The sequence below is a fragment of the Pseudophryne corroboree genome, unplaced genomic scaffold (genome assembly GCF_028390025.1).
Source record: "Pseudophryne corroboree isolate aPseCor3 unplaced genomic scaffold, aPseCor3.hap2 scaffold_553, whole genome shotgun sequence".
NCBI lineage: Eukaryota > Metazoa > Chordata > Amphibia > Anura > Myobatrachidae > Pseudophryne > Pseudophryne corroboree.
Window position 1 is genome coordinate 223,561 of NW_026970153.1, and position 18,221 is coordinate 241,781.

An 18,221-nucleotide genomic window follows, 5' to 3' on the forward strand; every position below is an offset into this window, starting at 1 on the left:
GAGTGTGTGTGTGTGTGTGTGTGTGTGTGTGTGTGTGTGTGTGTGTCTCTCTGTCACTGTGTGTGTGTCTCAGTATGAGTGTGTGTGTATGTGTGTGCCTCTGCCTCAGTATGAGTGTCAGTGTGAGTGTGTCTCAGTCTCAGTTTGAGTGTGTGTATGCCTCTGCCTCAGTATGAGTGTGTCTCAGTCTCAGTATGAGTGTATGTGTGCCTCTGCCTCAGTATGAGTATCAGTGTGTGTCTCAGTATGAGTGTGTGTGTGTGTGTGTGTGTGTGTGTGTGTGTGTGTCTCTCTATCACTGTGGGTGTCTCAGTATGAGTGTGTGTGCCTCTGCCTCAGTATATGTGTCAGTGCGTGTGTGTCTCTCAATATCAGTGTGTGCCTCAGTATGAGTGTGTGTGCCTCAGAATGAGTGTGTGTGTGCCTCTGCCTCAGTATGAGTGTATGTGTGCCTCTGCCTCAGTATGAGTATCAGTGTGTGTCTCAGTATCAGTGTGTGTGTGTGTGTGTCTGTCACTGTGGGTGTCTCAGTATGAGTGTGTGTGCCTCTGCCTTAGTATATGTGTCAGTGCGTGTGTGTCTCTCAATATCAGTGTGTGCCTCAGAATGAGTGTGTGTGTTCCTCAGTGTGAGTGTGTGTTTGTGTGCCTCAATGTGAGTGTACATGTGCCTCTGACTCAGTATCACTGTGTGTCTCAGTATGAGTGTGTGTCTCTGTCACTGTGTGTCTCAGTATCACTGTGTGTGTCTCAGTATGAGTGTGTGTGTGTGTCTCTCTGTCACTGTGTGTGTCTCAGTATGAGTGTGTGTGTGTCTCTCTGTCACTGTGTGTGTGTCTCAGTATCACTGTGTGTGTGTATCAGTATGAGTGTGTGTGTCTCCGTTTCACTGTGTGTGTCTCAGTATGAATGTATGTGTGTCTCTGCCTCAGTATGAGTGTCAGTGTGTATGTCTCAGTATCACTGTGTGTGTGTCTCAGTATGAGTGTGTGTGCCTCTGCCTCAGTATGAGCGTGTCTCAGTTTCAGTGTGTGTGTGTGCCTCTGCCTCAGTATGAGTGTCAGTATGTGTGTGTGTGTGTGTGTGTGTGTGTGTGTGTGTGTGTGTGTATCAGTATGAGTGTGTGTGTGTGCCTCTGCCTCAGTGTGAGTGTGTCTCAGTCTCAGTATGAGTGTGTGTGCCTCTGCCTCAGTATGAGTGTATGTGTGCCTCTGCCTCAGTATAAGTGTCAGTGTGTGTGTGCTCCAGTATGAATGTCTGTGCCTCTGACTCCGTATGAGTGTCAGTGTGAGTGTGTCTCAGTCTCAGTATGAGTGTGTGTGCGTGTGCCTCTGCCTTAGTATGAGTGTCAGTGTGTGTGTGTCTCAGTATGAGTGTGTGTGTGTGTGTGTCTCTCAGTATGTCCTTTGTCGCCTCCTTTACAGAAAGTGCCCTAGTGGTCCAGTGGTTTATGTGTCTGCCGCCTAATCCCACTGTCACTGTGGGACCAGCACCAGCCTGTGATCCTACTACAGACTTTTTTTTACTTTGTCCTACAGAGCTACGGAACACCTGTAGGTCCATAGGCTGTGATGGATGCTGACTGATTGCTTCTCCATCTGATGGTTTCTCCTCCTTACAAGTAGGTAGTGGAGTTTTTTTTTCCATGTGTCATCTGTAGCTAATGTGAAACTACATTTCCCAGTATGACCTGCTTCTTTTTAGCAGGATATGCTGGGACTCGTATTTCCACATTGGCTGGGGGGGCACATTTCCCTATATTTGCAAATAAAAACTGTTTGTTAATGCACCAACATAGTATATCACCAGATATATAGTGTATGGCTGAACAAGACATCCGTACCTGTTGCTTAGAAAACGCATTTGTCAATTTGTCGTGTTCTATTTTTTTGCCATACAGTATATTAGTACTGAAATCTAACTGCACACACTAAAAAAAGGTGCTGCCCGACAACGCTCAGAATCCCGATGCCGGAATCACAAGAGTCAGCATACTGAATGTAAGTGTGCTGGGGAGGGTAGTTAGGTTGCAGGGGGGAAGTTAGGGTTAGGCTGCAGGAAGGGGAGGGAAGGGGAGAGGATTAGCATACTTTCCAACGAGGTGTTGGGATTCTAAGCGGCAGGATCCCTTTCCCAACCTGCTGTAGGGTGTATTCTCTATGCAGCCTGCAACATTTTTTATACGTTATAATCCAATCCGCGGGACAGTGGCATAGGGTAAGCATTACCGCCTCAGCACTCAGGTCATTAGTTCAATTCCTGGTCATGGCCTGAATGTGCGGAGTTTGCATTTTCTTTTTGTGTGGGTTTCCTCTGGGTATTCCTGTTTCCTCCCACACTCCAAAAACATATGGGAAGGTTATGTGGATTTGTCTGTGTGTGTTTTTATTTTAGGGAATATCACTCTCATTCCAGTGGGACAGGGAGTGATACGAATTCTGATGTTGTTATGTGTACAGCGCTGTGCAAATTAGTGGCACTATCTAAGTAAACAATAACAATAGTTTTGATACTTTAAGATAGGGCCTTGCACACATGTTGGAGAAGCCATCACATTTTCCCTTTGTACTTAGCAGGAGGACATTAATTTGCTGTTCTGTCAATAATAAAGGGGTAAATGCAAATTATGTACTGGGGAGCAAATGTGTATGTTTTTTTATTGTGTGGAGGCCAAAGTGTTTTTTTCCTGAAAGGGGCCAATGTATTTGTTATACATTTTCCTGTGGATGCCAATGTGTTTTATTTTTTCCTGTGGTGCCCAATGGGGGTGGTGGGGGGGGGTTGGGGTTTGGGGAGGGGGGCGGAGGGAGGGAGGCTGAAGTTTTGCCTAGGGTGCCGAGAAACCTTGCACCGGCCCTGACTACATCACTGACCTTTCTATAACCATCACTGCATTACTGACCCCTCTATACAGTACACTGACCTCTATATACCTGCTAGTACATCCCTGATGCCTATATTCCCTAAGCTAAATCCCTGACGCCTCTATTCCCTACGCTACATCCCTGACGCCTCTATTCCCTATGCTACATCCCTGACGCCTCTATACCCTACGCTACATCCCTGATGCCTCTATTCCCTACGCTACATTCCTGATGCCTCTATAACCTACGCTACATCCCTGACGCCTCTATACCCTACGCTACATCCCTGACGCCTCTATACAGTACAATGCATTACTGATCCCTCTAGACCATACATCCTCATTACATCAGAGAGATAGTGAAACACTGGAAAAAATAAGGATAAAGTGGACTACAGAAACTGATGCTCTAAACAAAGGAGAGAGAGAGAGAGAGAAAAGCACAAGGGAAAGTGGGCAATCGGAACACCATAGAGAGAGGAGAGATAGAAATGCCTGAAAAAGTAAAGGGGGTTGGGTATGGCATCCGGCGCTCTGGATTCCAGCAGTCACATGATACCTAATCCTAACCCTCTGGGGGGGTGGCGGATAGGGCTAACCATCAGGGGGTGGCAGCTAGGACTAACCCCCCCCCCTCCTAGTGCCTTCCCTAACACCCGCTCCCCCGGTCCTAACCCTCCCTCCAATACTCGCCTTCGGGATGTTGGCTGTCTGTGTGCCGGCACCAGTCTCCCAAGTGGTGTCAGGATTCCAACATCGGTCAAATGACCGCCGGTATACCGTCTGCCGGGATGGTAAATGTATCCTGAGGACAGGTAGTGAGTGTGGAGGGATAGGTGGTTCAGTAAAATGTAACAGCTCAAACTGCGATCATTCACTGATAAATTGATTTATAGCTCTCCCTTTTTAACCATTGCAGTCATAAAAGCAATGTTTTTTAAACTTTTAAATAAAGCTTGTTAGCATCCCCAGCACACTGTATATGCTGGGAGATGTAGTTCTCAATATGAAAACATTTAATTACTGTATGAACTCTAATTCCCCAACTGAAACCTCTCACAAACACACACTCCTAAATCTAGTACACACACACACACACACACACACACACACACACACACACACACACACACACACATTTCCCCAGTACTGACTCTCATCACTTCCACACACTGACAACTCCCTCCTGCTCCTCTCCCCACTGACACTGACAGCTCCCTCACAGTCACACACATCCTCCACCCCCCCACACACACACTGATGGCACACATGCACAAATCCCCCCCTCCTCGACACTAACTGTCACGGACTGCTTGGGCAGCAGGGGGCAGGCTCTGACTTGAAGTGCTGAAATTCAACAGCTCTCTCGAACTTGCAAGGCATGGCTGTGCAGCTGTCTCCAGCCATCTCCTTGCCCACTGTGTAATTTGTGGCGTTCTCTGATGTTCCCCGCTCTGCCTCTACAACCGGCACATAATGTACAGCAGTGGTGACTCCTGAGTATGGGCCTGGAGAACTCCGCCTACCGGGGGGTAGGGATTAATAATTTCAAAGGGGCAGAGCTAGGAGTGAAGCAGTGGACAGCAGTTGAGGGGCGTTTCAAACTGTAACAGGGTTGGGACAATTTCAGTATCCTTCCCTCACCGTCTAATTGGTCAGTCCCACGCTGATTGCCATAGCGCCCTTTCGAGACTGCAGAACTCTATCCCTTAGCCACGGTTGGCACAGCTGGATGGTGCCCCTGGCAAGTGCCATCCTGGCCAAGGGGTAGATACGCCCCTGAGGGTCAGGGCCAGCAACAGAAATCTCGGGGCCCAGTGCACTGATATCTCTGGGGCCCCCTCAACCCCCCCTTAACTTGGCAGAGGGATCTTTAAAAAAAATGGAGCCTTTGACTCGGACCGTCAGTGAGGCCGGCAGGTGGTTTTCATACTGGGCTATCCAGCTCTTCGGTGGCGGTGGCAGGGACATTCAGAAAAGGGCCAGCACAGCAACATGCATAATAATGGCAATACAGTATGGACCACAGGGACTGGACAAAGTGATGGGGTAAAAGGAGGGGGGAGGGTTTAGTTGGCCTGTTAATTGTTTTCCTGCTTAAATTGAGCAGTTGGTGGATACACTTTAAAAAGCAATATTGGCACTGTGGCCCCATTATTTCTGTTCTTAATACTTGGAGCCCTGAACAAGTGTCCCCTTTGTCCCCCCTGTCACCGGGCCTGTTCAGGCGTTACCTATGGAGAAGCTGCGACATGACATCCTAGGACACGATACTGCACCATGCATCACCATTATATTTCAGTGTGCCTTGTCAATATTTAAATCTTGTTCTGTGTGACGTGAGTTGTAAATGGTTGAAAATCTCTGTGCTACAGTATCGTCACCATGTAGTTATAACAACACCGCAAAACCACCAAAAGACGTGTTTTGGTAGAGGGACTGCTGGAGGGGCCCATTGGGGCCCCCAGTTTGCTACCCCACCCCAGTATACCTGTGCTGTAGCCAGTGGAAGGGGCACTATCTTCCCTGTGATCTCTTCGGGAAGATGGTGCCGCACATAGAAAGCAAAGACTCTGGCTGCACTCTCCTGCCCTCGCTCTAAGCAAGGTGATCGGGCCACAAAAGGACCCCTGTCGGACCCCGGCCTGTGGGCCACAAAAGGATGCATTGGGGGCGGCATGCGGCCCATGGGATTGACACCCCTGCCCTAGAGTATCAAAATTTGTTTCACGGCACCCCTAGGCCAAAGTTTTTTTTATTGAGAAATTCAGAAAAAAATATAAAATTAAGTAAATTGTGTTTATAGCATGTCATCCTCAGGTTCAGTTATGTTGTGAGGGAATGGTTTTGCCAATTTAATAAAGTATAAATAATTTTAATTGGTCCTGGACCACCAAACTATGCTACCAGTGCAAGAACCCCAGTTTGGAAACTACTGCCATAAAATAAACCTTTTTTGTTTTTTTTAAACTACATGTAATACACCTTAGATCTCAGTTCCTAAAAGGTTTTAAACCCGTGCATACAGTAAACTACACATATTTAAAAATCCTACACCGGGCACAAGTGCTCACGGGCCAATTTCATGGCAGTCTCGGATAGGAGGGCATTGTGGATTCACCAAGGGAATGCTGATGCTGACTCCAAGAAGAAAGGGAGTCTCTTCCCTATGAAGGTGAAGCCTTGTTTGGCGACGACCTAATTAATTTGGAAAACACAGGGGTCAGCATACCCAGAATGCAATGAATGAACCTCACCCTGGGAGAACAATCTTCATGACCATGGTATCTCCTATGCAAAATAAGTATGATTTGGGATAGGGCTGGGGAGGAACGCTGCTCAGGCACATCTCTGTCAAGTAAAGGAGATTCAACTGAGGCAGCACAAGGGAACTCTCATCTGGGGACAACAACTGCAGGGAGAACACATAATTTCAGATTAACATGGGAGGGCAGAAGGCTGCCTAATACTGAAGCACCCCCAAACAACAAACCAAATGCAACAACTAGTGCAAGCATTCCTGGGGGAAGGCCTGCAGCAGATGGATTTGCATATGGTGATGTCATCCAAGCAGTGGGTCAAAGTTGGCTTCAACCCTCGTCTGCATATGAAAAGAGAAAAGGGGCGTGCAGGGCATAGCGGCCTTTTGCGGTGCTTGGATGACCCCTAGTTCGCATTAAACACCCCCACCCTCCTTCGGTGTGGGGCTCATGTTGGCAATGCCCCAGCCCTTGAAGCATTCAAGCTGATTTCTTGCAGCAGCTTGGCACTGTAACAGCTCCAGAGCTGCTCTGTAAGGCAAGTAAAAGGGTGTGGGCCCTGCAACACTACCTGTAGTTCGCATTGTCCGTTGGAAGGCACAAAGTAAGCAGACAGGAGGAGAAGTCAGGATAGTGCACAAGGGTATAGAAGGGAGGGGCTCAAAAAAAAAGAAGTGGAAACAGACAGCAAACTAGGCTGGAGAGAGACCTGAGACAAAGAGATCTGAATTAAATGAAAGCCGACCAGGGGAAACACAAATTATGCAGTCAAGTGTCCCACATTTGGGGAAATCACAGGAGCAGCACACCCAGAGTGCAATGGGTGAGCCTTGCCCTGGGAGAAGCACCTTCCTGATCATAGTATCTCACCTGACAGGTAAGTAGGAGTTGCGCTAGAGCTGGGGAGGGTCGCTGCTCGGGCACCCCCCTGTCAAGTGAAGGAGATCCAACTGAGGAAGCACAAGGGAACTCTCGAAAGAAGAACAAGGCTAGAGGAGGATCTGAGACAAAGAAATCTGACTGTTACCAGAGCTGACCAAAGGAAAGCACAAACAGTCCCCCACTACCACAAATAATGCAGTCGAGTTTCCCACATTTGGGGAAATCACAGGGGTCAGTATACCCAGAATGCAATGAATGAACCTCACCCTGGGAGAACAATCTTCATGACCATGGTATCTCCTATGCAAAATAAGTATGATTTGGGATAGGGCTGGGGAGGGCCGCTGCTCAGGCACATCTCTGTCAAGTAAAGGAGATTCAACTGAGGCAGCACAAGGGAACTCTCATCTGGGGACAACAACTGCAGGGAGAACACATATTTTCAGATGAACATGGGAGGGCAGAAGGCTGCCTAATACTGAAGCACCCCCAAACAACAAACCAAATGCAACAACTAGTGCAAGCATTCCTGGGGGAAGGCCTGCAGCAGATGGATTTGCATATGGTGATGTCATCCAAGCAGTGGGTCAAAGTTGGCTTCAACCCTCGTCTGCATATGAAAAGAGAAAAGGGGCGTGCAGGGCATAGCGGCCTTTTGCGGCGCTTGGATGACCCCTAGTTCGCATTAAACACCTCCACCCTCCTTCGGTGTGGGGCTCATGTTGGCAATGCCCCAGCCCTTGAAGCATTCAAGCTGATTTCTTGCAGCAGCTTGGCACTGTAACAGCTCCAGAGCTGCTCTGTAAGGCAAGTAAAAGGGTGTGGGCCCTGCAGCACTACCTGTAGTTCGCATTGTCCGTTGGAAGGCACAAAGTAAGCAGACAGGAGGAGAAGTCAGGATAGTGCACAAGGGTATAGAAGGGAGGGGCTCAAAAAAAAAGAAGTGGAAACAGACAGCAAACTAGGCTGGAGAGAGACCTGAGACAAAGAGATCTGAATTAAATGAAAGCCGACCAGGGGAAACACAAATTATGCAGTCAAGTGTCCCACATTTGGGGAAATCACAGGAGCAGCACACCCAGAGTGCAATGGGTGAGCCTTGCCCTGGGAGAAGCACCTTCCTGATCATAGTATCTCACCTGGCAGGTAAGTAGGAGTTGCGCTAGAGCTGGGGAGGGTCGCTGCTCGGGCACCCCCCTGTCAAGTGAAGGAGATCCAACTGAGGAAGCACAAGGGAACTCTCGAAAGAAGAACAAGGCTAGAGGAGGATCTGAGACAAAGAAATCTGACTGTTACCAGAGCTGACCAAAGGAAAGCACAAACAGTCCCCCACTACCACAAATAATGCAGTCGAGTTTCCCACATTTGGGGAAATCACAGGGGTCAGCATACCCAGAATGCAATGAATGAACCTCACCCTGGGAGAACAATCTTCATGACCATGGTATCTCCTATGCAAAATAAGTATGATTTGGGATAGGGCTGGGGAGGGCCGCTGCTCAGGCATATCTCTGTCAAGTAAAGGAGATTCAACTAAGGCAGCACAAGGGAACTCTCATCTGGGGACAACAACTGCAGGGAGAACACATATTTTCAAATGAACATGGGAGGGCAGAAGGCTGCCTAATACTGAAGCACCCCCAAACAACAAACCAAATGCAACAACTAGTACAAGCATTTCTGGGGGAAGGTCTGCAGAAGACGGATTTGCATACAGTGATGTCATCCAAGCAGTGGGCCAAAGTTGGCTGGAACCCTCATCTGCATATGAAAAGAGATTAGGGATATGCAGGGCATGGCGGCCTTTTGCGGCGCTTGGATGACCCTTCGTTCGCATTAAACACCCCCACCCTCCTTCGGTGTGGGGCTCATGTTGGCAATGCCCCAGCCCCTGAAGCATTCAAGCTGATTTCTTGCAGCAGCTTGGCACTGTAACAGCTCCAGAGCTGCTCTGTTATGCAAGTAAAAGGGTGTGGGCCCTGCAGCACTACCTGTCGTTTGCATTGTGCATTGGAAGGCACAAAGTAAGCAGACAGGAGGAGAAGTCAGGATAGTGCACAAGGGTATAGAAGGGAGGGGCTCATAAAAAAAAGAAGTGGAAACAGACAGCAAACTAGGCTGGAGAAAGACCTGAGACAAAGAGATCTGAATTATATGAAAGCCGACCAGTGGAAACACAAATTATGCAGTCAAGTTTCCCACATTTGGGGAAATCACAGGGGCAGCACACCCAGAGTGCAATGGGTGAGCCTTGCCCTGGGAGAAGCACCTTCATGATCATAGTATCTTACCTGGCAGGTAAGTAGGAGTTGGGCTAGAGCTGGGGAGGGTCGCTGCTCAAGCACCCCCCTGTCAAGTGAAGGAGATCCAACTGAGGCAGCACAAGGGAACTCTCGAAAGAGGAACAAGGCTAGAGGAAGATCTGAGACAAAGAAATCTGACTTTTACCAGAGGTGACCAGAGGAAAGCACAAACACAGTCCCCCACTACCACAAATAATGCAGTAGAGTTTCCCACATTTGGGGAAATGACAGGGGTCAGCATACCCAGAATGCAATGAATGAACCTCACCCTGGGAGAACAATCTTCATGACCATGGTATCTCCTATGCAAAATAAGTATGATTTGGGATAGGGCTGGGGAGGGCCGCTGCTCAGGCACATCTCTGTCAAGTAAAGGAGATTCAACTGAGGCAGCACAAGGGAACTCTCATCTGGGGACAACAACTGCAGGGAGAACACATATTTTCAGATGAACATGGGAGGGCAGAAGGCTGCCTAATACTGAAGCACCCCCAAACAACAAACCAAATGCAAGAACTAGTGCAAGCATTCCTGGGGGAAGGCCTGCAGCAGATGGATTTGCATATGGTGATGTCATCCAAGCAGTGGGTCAAAGTTGGCTTCAACCCTCGTCTGCATATGAAAAGAGAAAAGGGGCGTGCAGGGCATAGCAGCCTTTTGCGGCGCTTGGATGACCCCTAGTTCGCATTAAACACCTCCACCCTCCTTCGGTGTGGGGCTCATGTTGGCAATGCCCCAGCCCTTGAAGCATTCAAGCTGATTTCTTGCAGCAGCTTGGCACTGTAACAGCTCCAGAGCTGCTCTGTAAGGCAAGTAAAAGGGTGTGGGCCCGGCAGCACTACCTGTAGTTCGCATTGTCCGTTGGAAGGCACAAAGTAAGCAGATAGGAGGAGAAGTCAGGATAGTGCACAAGGGTATAGAAGGGAGGGGCTCAAAAAAAAAGAAGTGGAAACAGACAGCAAACTAGGCTGGAGAGAGACCTGAGACAAAGAGATCTGAATTAAATGAAAGCCGACCAGGGGAAACACAAATTATGCAGTCAAGTGTCCCACATTTGGGGAAATCACAGGAGCAGCACACCCAGAGTGCAATGGGTGAGCCTTGCCCTGGGAGAAGCACCTTCATGATCATAGTATCTTACCTGGCAGGTAAGTAGGAGTTGGGCTAGAGCTGGGGATGGTCGCTGCTCAAGCACCCCCCTGTCAAGTGAAGGAGATCCAACTGAGGCAGCACAAGGGAACTCTCAAAAGAGGAACAAGGCTAGAGGAAGATCTGAGACAAAGAAATCTGACTTTTACCAGAGGTGACCAGAGGAAAGCACAAACACAGTCCCCCACTACCACAAATAATGCAGTCGAGTTTCCCACATTTGGGGAAATCACAGGGGTCAGCATACCCAGAATGCAATGAATGAACCTCACCCTGGGAGAACAATCTTCATGACCATGGTATCTCCTATGCAAAATAAGTATGATTTGGGATAGGGCTGGGGAGGGCCGCTGCTCAGGCACATCTCTGTCAAGTAAAGGAGATTCAACTGAGGCAGCACAAGGGAACTCTCATCTGGGGACAACAACTGCAGGGAGAACACATATTTTCAGATGAACATGGGAGGGCAGAAGGCTGCCTAATACTGAAGCACCCCCAAACAACAAACCAAATGCAACAACTAGTGCAAGCATTCCTGGGGGAAGGCCTGCAGCAGATGGATTTGCATATGGTGATGTCATCCAAGCAGTGGGTCAAAGTTGGCTTCAACCCTCGTCTGCATCTGAAAAGAGAAAAGGGGTATGCAGGGCATGGCGGCCTTTTGCGGCTTGGATGACCCCTAGTTCGCATTAAACACCTCCACCCTCCTTCGGTGTGGGGCTCATGTTGGCAATGCCCCAGCCCTTGAAGCATTCAAGCTGATTTCTTGCAGCAGCTTGGCACTGTAACAGCTCCAGAGCTGCTCTGTAAGGCAAGTAAAAGGGTGTGGGCCCTGCAGCACTACCTGTAGTTCGCATTGTCCGTTGGAAGGCACAAAGTAAACAGACATGAGGAGAAGTCAGGATAGTGCACAAGGGTATAGAAGGGAGGGGCTCAAAAAAAAAGAAGTGGAAACAGACAGCAAACTAGGCTGGAGAGAGACCTGAGACAAAGAGATCTGAATTAAATGAAAGCCGACCAGGGGAAACACAAATTATGCAGTCAAGTGTCCCACATTTGGGGAAATCACAGGAGCAGCACACCCAGAGTGCAATGGGTGAGCCTTGCCCTGGGAGAAGCACCTTCCTGATCATAGTATCTCACCTGGCAGGTAAGTAGGAGTTGCGCTAGAGCTGGGGAGGGTCGCTGCTCGGGCACCCCCCTGTCAAGTGAAGGAGATCCAACTGAGGCAGCACAAGGGAACTCTCGAAAGAAGAACAAGGCTAGAGGAGGATCTGAGACAAAGAAATCTGACTGTTACCAGAGCTGACCAGAGGAAAGCACAAACAGTCCCCCACTACCACAAATAATGCAGTCGAGTTTCCCACATTTGGGGAAATCACAGGGGTCAGCATACCCAGAATGCAATGAATGAACCTCACCCTGGGAGAACAATCTTCATGACCATGGTATATCCTATGCAAAATAAGTATGATTTGGGATAGGGCTGGGGAGGGCCGCTGCTCAGGCATATCTCTGTCAAGTAAAGGAGATTCAACTGAGGCAGCACAAGGGAACTCTCATCTGGGGACAACAACTGCAGGGAGAACACATATTTTCAAATGAACATGGGAGGGCAGAAGGCTGCCTAATACTGAAGCACCCCCAAACAACAAACCAAATGCAACAACTAGTACAAGCATTCCAGGGGGAAGGTCTGCAGAAGACGGATTTGCATACAGTGATGTCATCCAAGCAGTGGGCCAAAGTTGGCGGGAACCCTCATCTGCATATGAAAAGAGAATAGGGGTATGCAGGGCATGGCGGTCTTTTGCGGCGCTTGGATGACCCTTAGTTCGCATTAAACACCCCCACCCTCCTTCGGTGTGGGGCTCATGTTGGCAATGCCCCAGCCCCTGAAGCATTCAAGCTGATTTCTTGCAGCAGCTTGGCACTGTAACAGCTCCAGAGCTGCTCTGTAAGGCAAGTAAAAGGGTGTGGGCCCTGCAGCACTGCCTGTAGTTTGCATTGTGCATTGGAAGGCACAAAGTAAGCAGACAGGAGGAGAAGTCAGGATAGTGCACAAGGGTATAGAAGGGAGTGGCTCAAAAAAAAAGAAGTGGAAACAGACAGCAAACTAGGCTGGAGAGAGACCTGAGACAAAGAGATCTGAATTATACGAGAGCCGACCAGGGGAAACACAAATTATGCAGTCAAGTTTCCCACATTTGGGGAAATCGCAGGAGCAACACACCCAGAGTGCAATGGGTGAGCCTTGCCCTGGGAGAAGCACCTTCATGATCATAGTATCTCACCTGGCAGGTAAGTAGGAGTTGGGCTAGAGCTGGGGAGGGTCGCTGCTCGGGCACCCCCCTGTCAAGTGAAGGAGATCCAACTGAGGCAGCACAAGGGAACTCTCGAAAGAAGAACAAGGCTAGAGGAAGATCTGAGACAAAGAAATCTGACTTTTACCAGAGCTGACTAGAGGAAAGCACAAACACAGTCCCCCACTACCACAAATAATGCAGTCGAGTTTCCCACATTTGGGGAAATCACAGGGGTCAGCATACCCAGAATGCAATGAATGAACCTCACCCTGGGAGAACAACCTTCATGACCATGGTATCTCCTATGCAAAATAAGTATGATTAGGGATAGGGCTGGGGAGGGCCGCTGCTCAGGCACATCTCTGTCAAGTAAAGGAGATTCAACTGAGGCAGCACAAGGGAACTCTCATCTGGGGACAACAACTGCAGGGAGAACACATATTTTCAGATGAACATGGGAGGGCAGAAGGCTGCCTAATACTGAAGCACCCCCAAACAACAAACCAAATGCAACAACTAGTGCAAGCATTCCTGGGGGAAGGCCTGCAGCAGATGGATTTGCATATGGTGATGTCATCCAAGCAGTGGGTCAAAGTTGGCTTCAACCCTCGTCTGCATATGAAAAGAGAAAAGGGGCGTGCAGGGCATGGCGGCCTTTTGCGGCGCTTGGATGACCCCTAGTTCGCATTAAACACCTCCACCCTCCTTCGGTGTAGGGCTCATGTTGGCTATGCCCCAGCCCCTTAAGCATTCAAGCTTATTTCTTGCAGCAGCTGGGCACTGTAACAGCTCCAGAGCTGCTCTGTAAGTGCTAAAACACACGAGGCGGCTGTCGCCGCCCGGCAAACACACGGCCGGCTTTTAACTGCTGCCGTGATGTAAAGACACATGCAGCGCAATGTGTCCTTACACACGGCACGGTGCCGGCCCAGCTGCCGGGTAACAGCCGGGACTCACCACTGAATAGTCCGGCTGCCGGCCCGTGCTCCTGCCGTCTGTCTGATTCAGTGTATAAGCACTGTCAATGAGTGCTTACACACACAACAGCTATTCGCCGGGAACGATGTGTTTCCTCACCCATACATCACATGGTTTATTGATAAAAACACTACAACCCGCCCACATCAGTGCACTCACTGCAGGCGTAGTTTGGAGAAAATGGCAGAGCTAGATATTGACACTGAGAGACTGATTTCCTTGGTAGAAATCAGACCAGTTTTGTGGGATAAAACTCTTGAAGTTTATAAAGACAGAAATGCCACCAGAAAGGCTTGGCACGAGCTTTGCTGTGATTTGAAAGCTGATTTCAATGAGCTTGCTGAGAATGATAAAGAACTGTTTGGTTAGTATTTGATTTATTGTTTCGATTTATAATACAGTTGTGTCATTTATATATATATATGTCTATGTATATGTGTGTGTTTGTGTTCTTTTCGGACTCAGTACATTTTTCTAATCAACTTTCTATTGGGCCAAACTGGGAATACTTTTTTGTTGTAGTTTTCTGTGTCAAGCAACTGTGCACCAGTGCCGTAACTAGACATTTTAGCGCTGTGTGCAAAAAACAGCATCAGCGGCCCCCACACTTATGTAATATAAGGGCAGTGTGCGCCGCAGCCGTTCCAAAAAATATAGGGTCATGGCTTCATGGGGAAGGTGTGTGGCCACAAAAGAATCCCAATTCATACTACGGTGCACAGTAGTCTCTATTATTTAAATTACACCGCACAGTAGCGCCACTACACCAGGTAGAGCCCCTTTTACACAGTACGGCTGATAGATTCCCCTTTTTACACATTACGGCAGACAGAGGGGGGTCATTCGGATTTGATCGCTCACTAGCAACTTTTGGGTGCGCTGCGATCATAGAGTCGCCGCCTATGGGGGAGTGTATTTTCACTTGGCAAGTGTGGGAACGCCTTTGCAGCTGAGTGGCCCCAAAACAGTTTTTGCAGTTTCTGAGTAGCTCTGGACTTACTCAGCCACTGCGATCACTTTAGTCTTTTTGGTCGTGGAATTGACGTCAGACACCCGCCTTGCAAACGCTTGGACACGCCTGCGTTTTTGCAAACACTCCCAGAAAACGGACAGTTGCCAACCATAAACACCCTCTTCCTGGCAATCACCTTGCGATCGACTGTGCGAATGGATTCTTCGTAAAATCTATCGGCCAGCACCGATCCTCTTTGTACCCGTAGGACGCGCCTGCGCATTGCAGTGCATATGCATGCACAGTTTGGCCAAGTTTTAACATGATCACAGCGCTGCAAAAATTTCCTAGCGATCGAACAACTTGTAATGACCCCTAGAGTCCCCCCTTTTACACATTACGGAAGACAATCCCTGTTTAAGCACATTACGGCAGCCAGTCCCCCTTTTCACACATTCTGGCACACAGGATTTCCCTTTTTCCACATTACGGCAGCCAGTCCACCTTTCATACATTAGGTAAACAGGAGAGAGAGAGAGATAGATAGATAGATAGATAGATAGATAGATAGATAGATAGATAGATAGATAGATAGATAGAAAGATAGATAGATAGACAGACAAATAGCAGCGCTATGTAATTGGTGGCAGCGTCACATGCAGCTGTCCCTCTCCTTCCGCATTGGCTGGCCGCCGCCGCTGTGAATGCTGGGATGAGGGAGGCGCATCCCAGCATTCACAGCGGCGGCGTCCAGACAATGCAGAAGGAGAGGGACAACTGCAGCAGCGCCACCAACAATTACACTGCGCTGCTGCAGCTCCAGAGTCCCCCTACTCCTCCCCTGCCCCCGGAGCTGCTCCTCTCCGGCGGCAGCACACGCACACAGGCGGCTTGTAGTGACTCATTACAATGCCGCTGATGACTTACCGACGCCGGAATCCCAACAACACAATGCCGACAGGGGTGGCGAGCGGAACGCAGCCCCTTGCGGGCTAGCTTCGCTCGCCACACTGCGGGCACGGTGCCTCGCTACGCTCGGCACACTATTATATTCTCCCTCTATGGGTGTCCTGGACACCCACGGAGGGAGAATATGTTGGGATTGTGGCAGTTGGGATTCCGTCGGCGGTATCTTGACCGCATCCTACATATATATATATATATATATATATATATACACACACACCAGGGCCGTAACTACGTGTGTGCCAAGGGGGCTTGGCACACAGCGCAGTTGCCCTGAGGGCGCAACGGCCAGCGGCATGTAATGAGTCAAATTGACTCATTACATGCCGCCGAAGTCTGCGCCGTGCGCCCCGCTGTGTAGGGAGAAGAGGACCAGCGCCGGGCAGCGGAGAGAAGGAGGAGGAAGGAGGGGGAGCAGTGAGCCGCAGCAGCGCTATTTGATTGGTAGTAAGCGCCGCTGCAGCATCCCCCTCTCCTCCTGTATTGGCTACCCGGCGCTGCTAAGGATGCTGGGATGCGGTTTCCCAGCATCCACAGCAGCGCCAGGCAACCAATACAGGAGGAGAGGGGGATGCTGCAGCGGCGCTTACTACCAATCAAATAGCGCTGCTGCGGCTCCCTGCTCCCCCTCTTTCCTCCTCCTTCTCATCTCACACAGCCTGCACCGAGAGGAAGCTGCACGAGGAGCCTGTCAGCGGGGAGAAAGTAAGTATATTCTCTCTCTCTCTCTCTCTCTCTCTTGGTCACCGTCTGCCGCAATGTGTAAAAAGGGGTCCCGTCTGCCGCAATGTGTAAAAATGGGGACTGGCTGCCGCAATGTGTAAAAAGGGGGCCTGGATGCCGCAATGTGTAAAAAGGGGGCCTGGCTGCCGCAATGTGTAAAAAGGGGGACTGGCTGCCGCAATGTGTAAAAAGGGGGACTGGCTGCTGTAATGTGTAAAAAGGGGGACGCTGTCTATTGTAATGTATAAAAGGGGCGCTACTGTGCAGCGAAATTTGAATAATGTAGATTACTGTGCACCGTAGTATGAATTGCTATTATTTTGTGGCCACGCACCCTTCCCCTTTAAGCCACGCCCCTATAAATTTTTTGCGCACGTTAGGCGTGCACTGCCCCTATCTTACATTGGGGGGGGCGCCACTATCGTTTCTTGCACACAGCGCTAAAATGCCTAGTTACGGCACTGACACACACATACACACACACACACACAATGTACATCCACCGTTACTCCCACTAAAGTCCGTACCGGCCAGGTGCTCACCCAGGTAAGATACCTCACAAATACACTACGAACTCGGGTGCCACTCAAGGGTCTCTGCAGTTAGTACAACAGACAGTGGATCTTGTAAATCAACGTTTTGATTTAATGACTAAATCGTCATCAGGATGTGAAACTGAGGCCGATTTAGACATGAAATGGAAACGTTGATCTACAAGATCTACTGTCTGTCGGACTAACTGTGCAGACCCTTTAGTGGCACCAGACTTCGTTGTGTGTGTGTGTATATATATATATATATATATATATATATATATATACATACATACACACACTTACAGGTAGTTCGGTACTCAGATGCACGCAAGTTACCCTGATATCCTGGCCTGGTCCAGCATGTACTAGGCTTGAAAAGTGATCAATTGTAGAAGTGATGGCACTCAGAGGCTTTTGGGAACACAAAGGAATTTATTCACAAAGTAACATGAGGCAGCACATCTACGTTTAGGTGCACAACGCAACATCTTCGTGATTTATTAAACAAAAGCACAACACAGATGAGCGACATTAGTATGGCAACTTAAACAATTTTAAGGTGCGCACAAATTGTGCATAAAAAAACGCACATGTAGAACAGTGACTTTGCGGGTATATAAGGTATATATGCAATACTCAGTTTGCACACATATCACTTGTTGCTGACATTGTGCATAACCAAAACCAAAACTGGGGAGCACCACGGGTCATTGATGTGACAGGTGAACGTCATCAAACAAGGTGCGGGAGGACTGTGCGAAACACGACTGGGGCCCAGCTGACCATAAATCTCCTGTTGTGTTTACATTTTTAGCACAGTTTAATGAAAATGACTACAGTCAGATTTTTGACATTTGCCAGGACACAGCTCCAATGTTTGTTACAAAGTATTTGGCAAATATTTGTCTGACGTTGTTTGCGGTCATGCCTCCTCGTGCTGTGGGTTCACGTTGCCAATCTTCCAAGCCTGTTATTGATGTAGTGTCCTCAATCTGAAACCCATCTCTAGCCCTAACAAAATTATGGAGAATTATACAAGTCTTGACAATGTCAACGGCAAAATCGGGATTGACATTAATTGGTCTATGGAAAATTCTCCACTTATTAGTTAGAATGCCAAATGAGCATTCCACATATCTACGGGCTCGACTCAGGCGGTAGTTAAAAATTCTTTTGTCTTGCGTCAGGTTTGGCCCACCATAAGGTCGGAGTAGATGCTTATGAAGTGCAAATGCTTCGTCACCCACAAACACATATGGCACTTTAGGACTTTCTGTTCCTGGTAGACATTTCTCGTCTGGAAG

General features: G+C 48.8%; 12 non-coding genes across 12 annotated transcripts; all 12 read right to left on the reverse strand.

Moving 5' to 3' along the window:
* Positions 1-6,844: 6,844 nt before the first annotated feature.
* LOC135032770 (U1 spliceosomal RNA) lies at positions 6,845-7,007 on the reverse strand. Its single transcript, XR_010228249.1, has one exon. It is a non-coding gene; the product is annotated as a U1 spliceosomal RNA (small nuclear RNA).
* A 152-nt stretch (positions 7,008-7,159) lies between these two features.
* Positions 7,160-7,321, reverse strand: LOC135032804 (U1 spliceosomal RNA). Its single transcript, XR_010228283.1, has one exon. It is a non-coding gene; the product is annotated as a U1 spliceosomal RNA (small nuclear RNA).
* A 674-nt stretch (positions 7,322-7,995) lies between these two features.
* Positions 7,996-8,158, reverse strand: LOC135032772 (U1 spliceosomal RNA). The gene has a single exon (XR_010228251.1). It is a non-coding gene; the product is annotated as a U1 spliceosomal RNA (small nuclear RNA).
* Positions 8,159-8,310: 152 nt separating this feature from the next.
* On the reverse strand, positions 8,311-8,472 carry LOC135032807 (U1 spliceosomal RNA). The gene has a single exon (XR_010228286.1). It is a non-coding gene; the product is annotated as a U1 spliceosomal RNA (small nuclear RNA).
* A 675-nt stretch (positions 8,473-9,147) lies between these two features.
* Positions 9,148-9,310, reverse strand: LOC135032775 (U1 spliceosomal RNA). Its single transcript, XR_010228254.1, has one exon. It is a non-coding gene; the product is annotated as a U1 spliceosomal RNA (small nuclear RNA).
* Positions 9,311-9,462: 152 nt separating this feature from the next.
* LOC135032802 (U1 spliceosomal RNA) lies at positions 9,463-9,626 on the reverse strand. The gene has a single exon (XR_010228281.1). It is a non-coding gene; the product is annotated as a U1 spliceosomal RNA (small nuclear RNA).
* Positions 9,627-10,300: 674 nt separating this feature from the next.
* Positions 10,301-10,463, reverse strand: LOC135032783 (U1 spliceosomal RNA). Its single transcript, XR_010228262.1, has one exon. It is a non-coding gene; the product is annotated as a U1 spliceosomal RNA (small nuclear RNA).
* A 152-nt stretch (positions 10,464-10,615) lies between these two features.
* Positions 10,616-10,779, reverse strand: LOC135032790 (U1 spliceosomal RNA). The gene has a single exon (XR_010228269.1). It is a non-coding gene; the product is annotated as a U1 spliceosomal RNA (small nuclear RNA).
* Positions 10,780-11,451: 672 nt separating this feature from the next.
* On the reverse strand, positions 11,452-11,614 carry LOC135032773 (U1 spliceosomal RNA). The gene has a single exon (XR_010228252.1). It is a non-coding gene; the product is annotated as a U1 spliceosomal RNA (small nuclear RNA).
* A 152-nt stretch (positions 11,615-11,766) lies between these two features.
* On the reverse strand, positions 11,767-11,928 carry LOC135032811 (U1 spliceosomal RNA). The gene has a single exon (XR_010228290.1). It is a non-coding gene; the product is annotated as a U1 spliceosomal RNA (small nuclear RNA).
* A 674-nt stretch (positions 11,929-12,602) lies between these two features.
* Positions 12,603-12,765, reverse strand: LOC135032814 (U1 spliceosomal RNA). The gene has a single exon (XR_010228293.1). It is a non-coding gene; the product is annotated as a U1 spliceosomal RNA (small nuclear RNA).
* Positions 12,766-12,917: 152 nt separating this feature from the next.
* On the reverse strand, positions 12,918-13,081 carry LOC135032788 (U1 spliceosomal RNA). The gene has a single exon (XR_010228267.1). It is a non-coding gene; the product is annotated as a U1 spliceosomal RNA (small nuclear RNA).
* Positions 13,082-18,221: the final 5,140 nt, after the last annotated feature.